At 43.6% G+C, this 15832-nt stretch overlaps 1 protein-coding gene and 1 long non-coding RNA gene across 3 annotated transcripts in view; one reads left to right on the forward strand and one right to left on the reverse strand.

Moving 5' to 3' along the window:
- zfhx3b (zinc finger homeobox 3b) overlaps positions 1-15832 on the reverse strand; it is a 250778-nt gene that overhangs the window by 172648 nt on the left and 62298 nt on the right. The gene's annotated exons all lie outside the window — the stretch shown is intronic.
- Positions 12848-14843, forward strand: LOC139071688 (uncharacterized). Its single transcript, XR_011521527.1, has 2 exons — positions 12848-13112; positions 13403-14843. It is a non-coding gene; the product is annotated as an uncharacterized lncRNA (long non-coding RNA).

The raw sequence follows: 15832 nt of genomic DNA on the forward strand, positions 1-15832 counted from the left end.
ATTTGGAATCTCGTGTTTGACCTGCATCTACAGCAGATACACACGTTCATTACAGGAAACAAAGGGGTGCGCTGATTTGGTAAAAGAAATCCGGCCGAAAAAAAATTAGCCGGGGTAGATCTCTGAAGGCCTGAGGGCATTTGGAGAGGTGGGTGCGGGGTTGGAAAAGGGGGAACCGAGTCCAGGTCCCAGAGCAGAGGAGCTCTTTGTAGTTTGAGGATTCTGAAGTAGCCAGAGGCTCACTGCTCCAACCCCAACACGCACAGAGCCTGTTTGGGGAAATTACACCACAGCGTAATAATTAATCAAGTAAACACTGAACTGCTTTGATTTGGATTACATTAACATATTATCAATAATGCATTAATCAAATACAAATAAACACCTCTGCATAATGGTGTGTTTGGAAAAAAAAATGTTCACACCAAACTAGAGAAGCTCATCTTCTTCAGGCGATGGGGAAAGCCGCTGCAGACTACAGCGCAAGCAGCAGCGTTTTTGTGGTCTTCTCTTGGCTCTTAAACTGCCTGTGTTCATCAGCTTCCTTTTTCATCACAGCACCATCCGCTTCCAGCCTTTACCAGGAGGCGAAGAAATTATGAAGTCATTTATTTACTCTTAACAAAGACAGAATGCGTCAGGCAGAATAAATAAGCACTGATGAGGCGCTGAAAACACAATGCCCGTAATTTGTGCAAAGCTACTCCAGGTTTGATTCCAAAAAGTAGCAAAGGAGATGGAGAAAAGGAGTCGGAGTCACTTTTATCATTTGCAGAGGAGTTCAAATCAGCTCGGCATTTGTGTTTTCACTTAAATGCTTGTTCTGTTTCTCTCAGATAAGTTTTGTTGTTTAAAAGCATCCGTTCTCGCCTAAAGCTTTGTTCACCGGGGGAACTTCATGCCCAGGGATTTTCTAAACACAATTCATCAAAGTGGAACGTTGGTCTTTTTTTTTCTTCTTCTGCATTCCTAATCCTTTTTGCTGCAGATGAGAGATTTGCTGTTCAGACTCATTAAGATTAAAGCGTTTTGCTGGAGTTATTTAAGAATGCAAAGTTCCACGTGAGACCTCTCAGAGTTCAGAACAGAAGAAAATCCTATTGACACGCTCAGTGCACTGGGGGCTGATCTTAACCTATATTTCTATATTTGGTGTCAGTGATTGAGTGATAGCATGTGAAGTGGTTTTTTTTTTTCATTTAGCTCGTCTTTGATTTAAAGTTGCAGTTTCTCTTTTGATCAGGAGCTAATGAACAGGACTTTTTGTTCCCATTTTAGGGAGCTACATCTTTCCCATCACTCCTAAATGTGATTAGACTTATATTATAATGTTTCGCTTAATTTAAAGGTGTGGGTCACTTATTTAATCAATACATTTATGATGAATCAGCTCCTCTAAATCTGAGACCATGGTCTTGAGTGGGAAACGGGTAGAATGCCTTCTCCGGGTCAGGAAGGAGGTCCTTCCCCAAGTGGAGGAGTTTAAGTATCCTGGTGACTTGTACACGAGTGAGGGAAAGATGGAACGCGAGATCGACAGGTGGACTGGTGCTGCGTCTGAAGTGATGAGGGTGTTTTATCGATCTGTCATGGTAAAGAGAGACCTGAGACCTGAGGCCGGAAAGTAAAGCTGTTGATTTACAAAGTCGTCGATCTATTTTCTCACCCTAATCTGTGGTCACGAGATTTGGGTGGTGACCAAAGGAACAAGATCACGAATACAAGCGGCAAAAATGAGTTTTCTCTGCAGAGTGGCTGGGCTCTCCCTTAGAGATAGGGCGAGAAGCTCGACCATCCGGGAGGGGCTCAGATTAGATCTGCTGCTCCTCCACATCGAAAGGAGCCAGCTGAGGTGGCTCGGCCATCTAGTTAGGATGTTTCCTGGATGCTTCCCTGGTGAGGTTTTCCAGGCATGTTCAATCAGGAGAAGATCTAAAGGAAGACCCAGGACACGTACGTCTCTCAGCTGGCCAGGGAACGCTTTAGGATTCCCCAGAGGAGCTGGTCCAAGTGGCTGGGAAGAGGGAAGTCTGGGCCTCCCTGCTTAGGCAACTGTGACCCTGGATAAGCAGCCAAAAATGGACGGATGGACCTTTACAATGATCTCTAAAGCCTAGTTTATGCTTCTCCATCTGCGTCGGTATGGAGACATGCGATGCCATTATCCCTCATTGTGAGGCATGCAAGGATGGACGTAGTCAGGCCCACTTTTCTAAACATCCTTCGAACAAGACGGAGAGCGCAAGCTTGAGATTAGCCAGGATGCCGCTTCCTTTAAATTCATCAACAGCACCGCCAATGCCCCTCAAAGAATAAAAAAAAGGCGTCTAGCAGCAGACATGGAACATCTCGAAGAATACCTCACAGAAAATCTCCGAAAATATGAGCATTAGCAGCAGTATAAAGATGTGCAGAAAGTGTTTTAATCAACACAACATTATGCAACAGTCCACAGGAGAGTCCTGATATTTGGACATCTTGCCCTGGATTGGATAACAGCAACACAATTCTTGATGTTTTATGTGTACAAACAACAAGTCTGGAGAAGTTTTGCCATGTTTTGTAGTTGCTAATGCTAACGGTTAGCCACTACTAGCTGAGATGTTCTCTGCTGTATCCTGGTGAATCCATAAACGATAAGTGACAGTGTGACATCAATCTGTCGGGATTTTCAAATCCTAGAGTTTCACTGTCTGTTTTCTATCAGAAGCTAATGCAGGGGATATGTGTAGGAGACTATTTTCATGTTCAGCGTGTATGAAAACCTCAGAGTGACCGACTATAATTAGAAACAAAAATACACTTTTTTTTTTACTTTAATGTATTGCTGTTTACAGATTTTGGTCACTAAGCCTAAACATGCAGACAAATTAGCAGTTTCTTGAGGGAAATCATGCATTATGGACTTCGACTGTAAATCTGTGGTTAACTAGGTAGTACTTTGCTTTCTAGAATGATTTTTGGCAGCAGATGCTGGCAGAGTGAGCACATCGGTCTCCTGGCTGGACAGACAACGGCTAATGCATTGCTCGAGCAGATGGCGATATTTTACCAGAAAATGAAATTATCATTGGATCGGACTGAGTGTTAGTTTTCTGCCGGAGGAGTTTTAAAATTAGCGTTTTTGGCCGGACATTCGCTAGTCTCTTGGCTGGGCTCAAAACCTCTTTTTGCCCAAACTTTCCGAGTCCAAGTGTTGCAATCTGGTTCCATTTTACAGCCGGCCTTGAGACTGTAACAGAGCTCCTTTCTCTCCCTCCTCAACCGCATACTTAATCCCTGTGCTTATGTCAAACTTAATTAAAGGACCTTGTACAAAAAAATAACAAGTGAGACTTGTAAGGAGGTGAAAGAGAGAAAGGAGAAGCATTAGGAGGAAGAGGGGGGAAAGGAACGCAACTAGAGAGGTGGAAAGGTGTCAAATGGGAAAGAAACAAAAAGCATATTCAGTCTGTGGATTCAGATTGTTTACTTAGTAAATAAAAAGCACGATCTGCACTGAGACATGCAGAAAAAATGTAAATGTAACTTTAAATTCTAATAAATCCTCAACGTCATGTTGTTAGAAAGTAAAGCGCATGGATATTTCCTGTCCTACACACACTTTACACAACTATAGTGACAAGTTTTCCAAATAAGAAAAGTAAAAATAAGATCATGAGGCAAAAAGAAAATCTATATATTTTGTTTTACTTACAACCTCTAAATCCTCCTGAGCTGCAAAAAAGAGAAATCAAAACAGAAAATAAATAATCAGCAGACAAAGTCAGTCACCCAGTGTGTGCGCGTGTGTGTGTGTGTGTGTGTGTGTGTGTGTGTGTGTGTGTCTGTGTGTGTGTGTGTGTGTGTGTGTGTGTTTGTGTGTGTGTGTGCGCACATAAAACTATTCGCTCTGAAGAGCTGGAACAGCCCTGGAGTCTGTTTAGTCTGTCAGTTTAAAACTATTACCTCAAACTCTGAAAATATGAGTTGAGCCTGTCGTGCATCGACACTGAGAGACAGTGCTGTGAAGAACAAACCTTTGAAAAGTCTAAATCAATTTTTGGGGGAGTAACATAACAAAAGCTTCACCGCAGCATAGAAGAGGGGATCTCTTTTTTTTAATGCTTTGAAAAAGCACATTTTCATACACTCTTCATAAGGCAAAACAGAATAAACGCAGTATACATGAAGTCTTTTGAAAAAGGGAGATGACAGGGAGGGAGACGACGCGGGGATGTTCGCAAGAGGAGCAGACAAAACAAACAGGAGGACCATCAAGGCTGTACACCATCCCATCATGAGGTTCTCTTTTCACACACCTACCATCCACCCACCCTCTAGGCCTGCCTGCAGGCTAAAGCCTTCCCAGACCAGACAAGAATGGTCAAGCAGTGGACCGGGGAAGGGGAGAGGTTCCCATGCCACTGGTGCTGGAAACGGCGCGCCACCCGGAGGTATTTATAGCAGGCCGGCACTAAAGGGCCAGGACATGCTTGTTTTTCTTTCCATTCCCCAGGCATTTCTACCAGGCCTCACATGTGGGTGTTAAATATATATATCCAAATACTGAGGGGTGGGGGAGGGTGGGGGGCTCGCTGAAGAAAGAGCGGGCTCAGAGAGAGAGAAATGTGTTTTCTTTTTTTTTTTTTACCTCAGCTGGACTGAGACATACGGATGGGCTCGGTTCCAGCTCTAGAACCCAGCTGAGACCCAGACAGAGCCCAGACGTTGGGACCGAGCTGAAGACGAGAGAGAAGTCCAGCTACGATGAAAAACAATATAACTTAAATTCTCACGAAGGTGTTGAGGCTTTTGTTGGGTTCTGAACGGCGTGCGTTCTCTGATGTGCGCCGTTGTCTTTGTGCGCGGGAATCCCAGAGTGACAGTGTTACTATGATGAAAACAGCGCCTATAAATATGCGACGCTGTGATGAATATAACAGTGATTACGGGGGCAGGCATAATTAAATCAGGAAAGAAACAGAGACCCATTGAAGTTTGCTCTGTTTTGGTGTGTTTGGGAACTTCATCTTCTGTCTGATGCATGAAGAATTGCCGAGCCAATTTGGGTCTCTACGAAGGGCTCTTGGGGCCTCTTCGTGCTTTCTCCTGTTTTAGCTCTTATAGCTCCCACTCACAGATCTGTAAAAGCCACCCTGGCGTCTGCCTTTTTTTTAAATGATAGTTTGACCAACAAACAATTAATACGGTTCCCCACAGATGCCTGTTAAAAATGAAACAATCAGGAGCAATAGAGTGCTCCCAACTGGGACCATCCAGCAGCTCTGGCTGTGCTTTTCTGGCTTGCTTCACACATTTTTACCTTCGTCAGCTCTCTCGCTTTTCCAGACCCAGCTTAGATCTTTCAGAACCAACACCGTGGCCTGAGCTTTGTCTAATTCCCCGACGTGCAGAAGCCATCCCACCAACAGATTACGTCAGAAAGATTCCACAGCCCCTGCCTCTGTTTTTTCATACTTGTGGGAAAATAGCCGTTCGTGTTTCCTTGGGTGCTTCATACATTCCTCACTTGGTCTTCAGATTGCAGGCCCCCTGAGCACAGATATGGCCAGAGCCGCTGCAGAGGAAGTGTTTGGTAGAAAAAAGGCGGGGCTAAAAAGAAAATGGAAGGGATTTTTTACGTGTGTGTGTTTTATTTAGGCAAGAGTCGCTAAGCAACTTGAACTCAAAAAGACACCAATTATGCTTCCCTGAGCTTGATGAGTATAACAGAACTTGGACAGGAACTTTCCAGCTCATTTAACCTCTCAGAGCACAGCTGGGAATTATAGATAACAGAACATCTGGAAGCCACAAAAATGCTTCTCTAGCAACTGATACAAACTTCTTCAAAGGTTGCCACATTCTGCACTGAATGACATCCCAGAGCTGAAAACGGTTACTGTTCTGGAGAAATTTAACGTCTTCGTATGGTATCGGTATCATTTGTGCTGAAAGGTCGTGCATTTTCGGATCATCAGACCCGTTTCTGCAGACCTCAGCATCAGAGTGAAAGGTCTACATGTTACCTCCAACAAACTCACACTTTTGTTCTAATTTGTGCATCACATGACCACCTCCATTATTAATGAACATGCATATCTGACGCTGGGACATGTTTTTAACACAAGCGTCTCCAAACACATCTTCTTGATTGTTGAAATGAAGCTGCATATCCATCTTCATGGACACGTTTAAGTTTGGCCTCATCCCAAATTCCTGACCTCAGAGTTTCAAGACGAAGGTAGTTAGTCTTGATTTATGCACGCTTCTCTTAGGATGAAGAGAACAGGACGCAGTAGCAAAGCAATTAATTCTGATGCTGAAAACATTATTAATGTTAATGTTTAAAACATCAAAGGCCTGGCTGAAAGAGACGCAGCATCTTCAGTCAGACAAAGATGGAACAGATGAGCACACTGGAGTCAGTCAAGGTGAGACGCGGGGGGGAAATGTAATTTGTCTCTCCAATTATTCTCATTGAGATTTCCTGAAGAATCTGAATGAATTAAAATAGTAAAACTAATGTTGCATCAGTCATACAGTTGGTCTGGCCCATCAACATGTATAACTGGACGGGGGGATTTAAGTTTACCGAACAAGCTAGATTTAACGCCAACACGGTCACGGAGCACTCACCCCTTCCCTCAGGTTTCTTCCCCGAGCTGCGTCACCCAGGAACAGAAACCAGCATTGCCAGAGGAAACGAGTTTCTCTTTTTGGGACTCTGACAGTTTGTCCTACAGTTACCTTGCTGTTGCATGTTTAGGGGTAATCAAACTTTGCACAAAATCAAGAAAACTGTCATTAGTTAATTATTTCTTTGTTTTTGCACAACAATAAAACATATATCATTGGAAAGTCGGTTCAGGCACCTTTACTATCAAGGACAACTTGTAAGTAGCACCCATTTGTGGAATGATCAACGCAGCTTAATGAGTGGGTACTGCCAGAGGCGGTGCGGGCCAATGGGCAGGGCTAGCAATTGCTTGAGGGCTCCAGGCTACCAGGGACCCCCAGAGGGCCAACAAACTTTGAACTAAGAGCTGCAACAGCGGCAAGACAGTGGAATGTTGTTATTTGACAGCACTGTTGGCTGTCTTGCCGTCCCTGATCGGACCCTCCCTCTCCTTCCTGATGGAGAATCCTGCCCGCACCACAACAACACAACCCAGTTTTCTGCCTCTGCAGACACACCAGTATTTGGCACCTTATAGCCCCGCACTGATTGGTGGAATGGCGCCATGGCGCAAACCATGACCAGCTTGATCTCTGATGATTGTATGGATGAAATCCTGTAATTCTGAGAGTTTGTTAAAAGGCACACCGACGCCATTTATGACATGAGTGGAACTGTCTAAATATAGACGTTGGCCTTATAAAGGGTTAAAATAAAAGTCCCACTTCAACCATTTTGATTTGACTTCAAATTGAATCAGGTTTAAAATACTCAATTGAATGGATGTCACCACCAGTTGTGTTCAGATTTTAGCTTCATACGTACTGAGCGAGGCTGCTGGGAACCCCTCGTTTCTCCATGTGGACTCTTCGCTGTAGCTTTGGGCGGAAGGATAAAGCCTCTCCCACTTTCACATGTTCATTTACCCCCCACCATCACACCAATTGAACCAGAGAGTCTGGGGGGGTTCACATTGATATTCACAACACATCTTCATCCCACGGCTGCAACCATCCCCACTGGAAACATTATTTCATTACATATATTATGCATTCAGCAAAAAGGGAGGTGGTGAATGCAGCATGTAGATCTCTGTGTGGGTGTTGGCAAGCTCAGATGTTTCCTTCTATGTACACATGGCTGTGACACGTCTGTTGTAAAAAGAGTTTTAAAGAGAGCGTAAAAAGATATTATGCCCCAGGGGTCCAGTGTTAATGGTACTTGGTTTACTTTGTGGGAGCACAGACAAAATATTTATTTCATACAGTTTTGTGTCAACATTTTGCAATTTTTACAGTTGGGAGGGGGGGTTTCCTGCAGAGTTCAAATGACTTTTCTCCACTCGTCTGAGCGTGTGCGTCCACATGTGGATGTGCATACTGCGCTTCATGCGGAGCAGGAGATAAAGAGATACAACAGAGGAAACAGACCAGAAACAGATGAAGATCGAGACAGACAGATCTCTCATGTGACAAGCTGCTCTTTGGGCCCTGGTCCAGATGTCACCAGAGCAGTTTTTGTTACTTAATGTCTTGTTTTAAAAGCCCCCTTAAAAGCAACCGCTGCCTTTCCATTTAGTCTTTAAGTGGCTCAACACAATATAGTCTTGTCTAATCGGAACTGGAATCAATTTGGAAAAGAAACCATTTCACCTCTGTTTAAGCACTGCTCTGTCTCTGCTGTGGCATGCTGACCTTTCCAGAGGTCTGTCTTGTGCTTCGAGGAGGGGCTAACCAGACGATACGCTGGCCTAATTAGACTGATTGACGTCAGCAGGCTGGGCGGCTCGCATTTGAACAGTTTTTCAGGACTCATAATGGCATCTCTATTAAGGACTCAGACTCACAAGTCAGACTAATTTCATTTTTTCATATATTCTGTACAACTGGTCTTTGTAAATATCTCATTGTTCATTTTATTGTCATTTTCACTCACCAAAGAGTTTCTTTCTTCTACTCTTTAAGGAAATCCAAGCGGAACATTATAAGTTAGGCTTTTGTCTCCGTTTTGTGTTTCTATCAACTTTAAAAAATGTCCAAATATTGAGCCAGAGCCTCCGTTTCATTTCTTATGCATTTGGCAGAAGCAGCTGTTCTAAATGTGTTTTCATTGTTCCAGTTTTTCTCTCTTCAAATGTCACAAACCTTTCTATTAGGGCTTAGAAGGTTGTAGAAGAGGAGACAAGAGGATGGAGGACGCAAAACACCCAAAAGAGGAGTGACTGGCTGTCCTACAGCTGTCTATAGAGATGTGTGACGAACAAGGCCTGATTCACACAGCAGGGTCTTTAAATAATCACACAACTTTCAAAGCATGAGAGATCACACACACGATAATAAAACGTCACAGATTTGGGACAACAGTGTGTGGTCTGCTTTAGTCAAAAATATATTCTGGTCAGATTGGTAGTCTTGCAGTAAACCAACACGGTGGAGGATTAGCATGCTTTGCTCTTCCATGGCCTCCTTTCTGTACTCTCACCCAGGTAGCACATGTGTTTGTCCGAGAAAATCAGAACAAAGACAATCCAACACGTTTGACAGTCTAGATTTCTGATCGAAGCAGTCCTGACATCCTTCTGAGCAGACCAGATTTATCTTAACACACCACACATGGTGGGATTATGTGATAAGATTATCTTTTGAGCTGTCACAGTAATATTCCACAACTTCTGGATTGTCAGAAGGCGCGCGGCTGGTCAAAAATGTGCATTATAATTTAGCAGTCGGAACCGGGCTCAAGAAGTTCTGTTTACTTTTCTCTGTGCTCAATTCAAAAAATCTTTTGTTGCGTCAGTTTCCTCATCTTTTATCTGCTTTCATGTCAACGATGAAGCTTCGTGTTTGTAATATTTGAAAGAACCCTGTGGAGCTATCAGATACTTCAAACACAACACAAAGAGGAGAGAGTCCAGAAGGAGCAAGCCCAACGGAGATCAGACCTTCCAACCATCTCTCTGAGCGCTTTGCCACATCTAGAGGGATGTTGCCTAAAGAGAGGCTCGGCACGGCGGAATCTCACCTCCAATTCAAGCGGATTACGCTGTCCTTTTATTTGCTCTCGTTCAGTTGCAGGGGGAATGTGCTCCACTCTGACCCGGGGGGCCACTCATCCAATCAGCTCGCTATCTGCTGCAAGGGCCTCCATAATAGTGACATTTTTCCACCTCGTCAATAAAGTGGTGAAAGCCACCCTCCACTGGCTACTTGACCGTTTAACTTCTTCCTGAAAAGGCCCTTTCTTTCTGTCTGTATCTGTGTCTGGCTGAAATCAATAAAGCCAGAGCAAGGAAAGAGACCCATCCAACAGCTGCATTAACTGGTGGTCTCCCTTATGGTACAGAGAGGTCTGGCTGGCAGAGGAGAGCGTGGCGCGGTGGGCGAATTCTGTTTATTGTTTACATCACGTGCCGTCATCGCACAAGACCGCAGAGCTCCTGGAGACGCTCACCCAGAGACACAACAGGCTTCACACACCTGTGTATCCCGGCAGCCACGAAAGAGAATAAAACCTGGTGAATATCAGGTTGTTCACTAAAAGCAAAAGGTGAAAATCATATGCAAAACAATTCACAATACACTTAGATAAACTCTGTAGTCTCTAATGATCATTGCTTGCCGTGACTCATTTAGCAGCGGCATCCACACGTCACGACACGTCTGCAGTGATTGACATAATGGCATCAGAGTGCGAACAAAATGTCTTCCAATAAAGAAGCAGGAGGGAGAAAATGAGAGAGATGGGTAACAACTCTGCCCGCACCAAAATGAGTGTGGTGCTTTGTTTGGCTATGCTCTCTGAGCTGAAATTGATTTCTGTGAGAAGCATGCACCAAACAGCCCCTGCTTTCAGATGAAATAAATAACACACTCGTGTGGAGATGGGAGGGAATGTGGAAGAAGGAACAGAAGGTGCAAAATGGGATCAGGGAAGAAGGCAAGGAACAAAGATGGATGAGGTCAAAACGATTTTAGGAGGGAGAGAGGAAAAAACGGAAGGATATGTCTAAATGTGCGGGTGCTCGTGTCTGGAGCTTAGTGAAGAGTCTGGGAGACATCTGGAGTAGAGGAGGACAACAGCCACACACCACTCCAACCACAGACAACATGATGAGGGATTAAACTTCATTGCAACTTGTTATGGTAATGAATGGTCTGTGGCCGACTCTGGATGTGTTAGAGTAATCACCACTTTGCAGCAGATGCACGAGTGACACTTAAGATGTGCTTGTAAACGGATGTGTTGGTCTAAGCAAGTGCACAAATAATATTCTCCTGGAATCTGGTGTTGTTGAGTTTGATGATGTCTGTTAAGCGCGCGCACACACACACACACACACACACACACACACACACACACACACACACACACAGATCTGAGCAGTAGCACAGAAAAAATAAAAACATGCAACACTTAAACTGTTGCTGTGGTATGCACGTTCTCCCATAATTAGTTTAACGCTGTGTTTTAAAGAAGATGGGCGGGTCTGTGCTTCACGGTAGTGATGTGTCGGTAGCGAACGAACCGGCTCTAAGAGCCGGCTCTTTGAAGTGAACGACGGGAGCCGGCTCGTCATTGGGAGCCGTCCCCTCCCCTCCCCCCTCCCCCCTGCCTTGGTGAAAGCTACAGGCAATTGGTCAACATGTGTAACTGTGTGTCCAGACTGTCCACACACAGAGCAGTAGGGGCGGGGAAGAGGTAGGATCAGACTCAGACAGATACACAGCAGAGCACATGCCAGTGGAGGGAGACAGGAATGAGGAGGAGGAAAAAGGCGAGCGAGAGGGAGGAGAGTGCGACGAAGACGGTGAGAAAATGAGCGCCAGCAGTCGGAAAGTGGAGATTTGTTAAAGTGTTCAGTTATTAAATCCATAGAAATTATAAACATTTGATATATTTCTTTTTTTTACATTAGTAAATTATTTTACATATAGTTTAGCATTATTTTGGTTATAAATGTACTCTACGCAACAGAAAATCTGAGGAGCCACTTGGGAGCCGAAAGAGCCGGCTCTTTTTGGTGAGCTGAGCCAAAAGAACCGGCTCTCTAAAAAGAGCCGGAATTCCCATCACTACTTCACGGTCTGAGCCAGTGTCTGGGCATCTGGGTGTCAGATTGGTGCCAAAGACAGAGAGAGAGAGAGAGAGAGAGAGAGAGAGAGAGAGAGAGAGAGAGAGAGAGAGAGAGAGAGAGAGAGAGAGAGAGAGAGAGAGAGAGAAGGGGGGTGACGCGGTCACACAAGCCAGAGTAGAGAGGTTGACTCTGGGTCACGGTGGCTGCTCGGCCTTATGGCTGACAGATGTGTGTCTGCTTCAACAAGAGCTGTGATTGAGGAAAAGGTTCATCCTCCATGTTGCTGCATCATTGTCTCTGTGTGACGAACAACTCACACAAAACCAAACCGCTTCAGAAGAAGCGGTTTCCCCTGTATTGCCGACTTTAATAAACGATGCTGCTGTGCAAAAGCGAGGAGTTAAGAAGTTTCTGCTCAAAGATAATAAAAAAACAGCTAAATGTTGCTGCTAATGATGCAAATGATCTTCAGTTAAATAACAGATGAGACTGCAAGTAAATGATTTTATTTGCAGTTTTGTGAAAGTGTGGGTGTCCACAGAAAGCCAACAGTCGGAAGTTGTCCCTTCTTCAGACTGCAATGTGCAACAGGAGTTAGTAAAAACACGTTTTTGCCAATTTTCATACTTCACCCTCATTTCATTTGAAGCAACTATTTAGTTTTGAATGAGTGTGCAACGTTTCTCTGGTGTGCATTTTAAAGTCCACAGGATGGCATCATGGAATGCTTTTAAAAATGTTGTCTAGGAAAGATTTGAAGATGTGAAATGGTAAATTATTAGACATGTTTTTAATCTAATAATGATTTTATATAAATAAATTAAAGCTGAGGAGGGATGTTTCCACTTTGCAGCACTTGTAAAGTTTTAGGTGCTAAACACAGCTTGTTGCACAAGCTCAGGGGGGTTGTGGTAGAACAAGCAACTACGTCAAAAAAATGTAAATACACACTGTGCCATTCCCACCTCTGGCAGGGCATCAGACAGGCAGCCAATCAGAATCACAGGCTTTCTCACAGGCGAATGGTAAAGCATGCTGGCTGTCTGATCACCCCACCCACCCTCCCCTCTGAACTGCAGTTGCCCATAATGATTTTATAAACATTTTGCCAGCAGATCAATACCTGTATTGATCAAGCATTGTGTGAGTGATCCGTCTAAAACTCAGAACAGCCTGGAGCTCAGAGGTGGGAGGAGCAAAGGAGAGAGGCTGCAGAGTGGATGGAGAAAGAGAGAGAGAGTCTGCAAGCCACAGTGAAAGGGATACGAGGTGCAAGGGGGAGTCTGAGAGAGAGGCGGACGCCGAGGTGGAGGCAGGTGAGCAGGCAGAGTCTGGAAAATAGCTGCAAGGCCACAAGGACCGGAGGGAAAACAAATGGTAATTACTTTCTCATCAACGGAGAGGAGGAACGGAGACTAACGACTACGATAGGGAAACAACAGTCGATAGGAAGAATATGAGCGACTTTGTATACGAGTGCTAAGCACCTGAGCTAATTCCTGTTCTAGCTTGGCCTGTTGTAGCATGTAGAACTATGGCGCATGTGCATGAGTGCATGGACTGTTTTTTTTTTCTACGGGAATTTTTGGCTGCTGTCATCAAAGGAGACAAAAATACTTTTCCACTACTTTTAACTGCTTCTAATCGCGTTCTACGTCTGATTTTAGGAAGAACATCTTCCAAAGAAGAAACAGGAATTTTCTGCAGTTTTCTTGTGAATTAAACGGAACATGGAAGTCCCAGCTGATACTGTGGTCAGAAATTCAGAATTCCCAGACAAATCCAGAATTTTAAGAAGAAAAGAACTTTTGCTAATGTGCCCTGGATGAACAGAAGCATCAGTAAGGGAGGAAACAACGATTTCTGATGAATAAAATAACAAAATAATGTATACTGTCAATGATGAAAGCAACAAATCACTGCTGTTGTGGAAAGCAGTTGGCCTCCTGGATGTTCCTGACACTATCAAAACCTTGGAATGGAATGAACTGTGTGGGAATTTTTATTAAACACGGGAACTATTGCATGGTTGAAAGATACAAACTCAAGGCCATGAGCTGTTTTGCACCAGAGAAGCAGTCCAAAAGCTTGTGGCATCACGCCTTGATGCAAAAAGGAAATTTAGTTTCCATTGATTGATTTTAGATGCAACATCCTGGTGCATAATTGAGGATCTCAAGGAAGATAAATCCATCAAACCAACTGGAGGGGAAGACCTTGATGCCCGTGAACACACACGGCACTGGAGATTTGGTGTGGGAGCACTCAGAGAAAAAGGCCTACAGGTCCACTCCTGCGTGAGAGCACAGCAGAGTCATCACGGACAAGTGGCACATGCATTGTTCTTAGAAAGCATGCAGATCTTAGTGTAGGACAGGATTTACAAAGAAATGCAAAACAGAGTTTGAAGGCTGATTCAAACAAAAAGATAATAATTTTAAAATTATACAATAAACAGCTGCCAGGAAACAAAAATGTTACATTTTCCGTTTAGGAGGAAAAACACAATTTCATAAGTTTGGGTGAAAATGGTTGTGATGAGAGTGAGGTGCTTTATCAAGGCTGCATTCATTAAAGGTCTGAAGCAAATGAAAGATAATACAAAGAGTACTTGAGTCTGTAAATGTGCTACACTTCAGTTACACTTGTAAGTCAATGCCGTGCAAATGAGACATGAGTATCAGTGAGCAGGGGACTCTAATGTTGGAGTTAAGAGCACCGAATCGAGATGTCGGTTTTAATCTGAGCACAAAATGCACAAACGATTCAATCATTACCTTTTCTTAGTATAATTATATTAGACAACTTTGATGTGTTTGTTACGAATAAAGTTGTAAAGTTACTGTTAAATTATTCCAGTTAGTGATCGAGGGTATGACATGGCAACGATAAAATCAAATTTGGTTCCCGTGGATGTTTTCATCACAGATATAACATTTTTGTGGAGGGAAAAAAGTATTACGTACACAATAAATACTATTTATCAAACATATCATTATATGATCTACAGCAGGGGTCCTCAACTTAACTTGTTCAAGGGCCAGAGTGTTTTCCAGCAGACACCGTGAGGGCCAGATGCTCTTCTAAAATAAAGTTATAAATAAAGTATTATTGTATCTTAATGAATTAATATTTAGAATGGCTTTGATTTCCATCTAAACTGTTTTTATTGTAGTTTAAGTTGGGTTTGGAGAATGTAAACAATTATTAATATTTTCTGCTAAACTTCTAAGATCCCCTATTGGGGGCATTAGCATATTTTATTTTGTGTGTGTGTGTGTGTGTGTGTGTGTGTGTGTGTGTGTGTGTGTGTGTGTGTGTGTGTTTGTTTGTTAGGTGGTGGTGGGGGGGTGGGGGGTGGGGGTGGGGGGACAGGTGGAAAGGTCCGGTGGGCCAGATGTGGCCTGTGGGCCGCCAGTTGAGCTTCACTGATCTACAGGAAGATTTTTTAGTCCGTGACTAACATGCAATCAGGCATCAGTTTAAGTTATTGCAGAAAACAAATTATTCTATTTGTCCCATGCAGATGAAGCTGACATTCTAAAAACAAGCAATTTCTGCAGAATTAGCATAAATAAGTATCTTGGTGTTTATTCCCTGCTCATGCACTTTTCTCAGTAACTCAGATGCATCTTATATCAGCCCCATATCTTAAATCAGTCAGCTCAGAGTTAGATGAGCTAAACTCGACCCACTTGTTGAGACAACTCAGCCAGGGTCTGTTTATGGAGCTCCAAGTGCAGCTGTGAAATTTAGATTTGGAGAAATCAACCAGTCTGAAGACAACACTCCCAAAGCAATTCAAACTGAGCAGTTTAATGGAGTAGTGTTGAATCTTTAAGGTTGAAGGATAACATTACCCATGGTGTCTTGGTGTTGCCATTAGTGCTGCTGGCATTAACAGACTTATTTCCTGGCAGGTTAAAGGACATAGTGTGTCTGCCCTAGTTAAGAGGTGGCAGCCTGGTTTATTTTAACACAGGACACACACACACACACACACACACACACACACACACGCACACACACACACACACACACACACACACACACACACACACACACACACACACACACACACACACACACACACACAC

Source organism: Nothobranchius furzeri, chromosome 9, assembly GCF_043380555.1.
Source record: "Nothobranchius furzeri strain GRZ-AD chromosome 9, NfurGRZ-RIMD1, whole genome shotgun sequence".
Lineage (NCBI taxonomy): Eukaryota > Metazoa > Chordata > Actinopteri > Cyprinodontiformes > Nothobranchiidae > Nothobranchius > Nothobranchius furzeri.